Source organism: Wasmannia auropunctata, unplaced genomic scaffold, assembly GCF_000956235.1.
Source record: "Wasmannia auropunctata unplaced genomic scaffold, wasmannia.A_1.0 LD336078.1, whole genome shotgun sequence".
In the NCBI taxonomy this organism is placed as follows: Eukaryota; Metazoa; Arthropoda; class Insecta; order Hymenoptera; family Formicidae; genus Wasmannia; species Wasmannia auropunctata.
In genome coordinates this window covers 5,523,005-5,523,423 of record NW_012026812.1, presented here as the reverse complement: position 1 = coordinate 5,523,423, position 419 = coordinate 5,523,005, and positions in this window count along the sequence as shown.

Genomic DNA, 419 nt, shown 5'->3' with positions numbered 1-419 from the left:
CATGTTGCTGGGCTTTTGTGAAGATTACAAACGTGTGATTGTTAACGCTCGACACGAATTGATTTTGATACGAGCGCGCAACGATAACAATTGTCTCGTGGGAGATGCTGCGACTGAGCCTAAAGTTGAAATACACAAGGTGCAATGGCGAATGCCTCACGTCATGTTAAACGAGGTCAATAAACTGTCCATGCTACGAGCTTTGGAAAGCGGCCGATATCTGAGCGTGAGTTTTCGCTCGTGGGATCTGTACGAGTACCCCTTGTTGCAGAGCACTACCAAGCATTCATGGGCTGTGAAGACTGCGACGCAACTAGAAAAACCACGATACGTTATCTTTGCCTTGCAGACTGGTCGAAAGAACGTCATGTCTAAAGATGCTTCTTTATTCGATGAATGTAAATTAACCAATGTGAAAC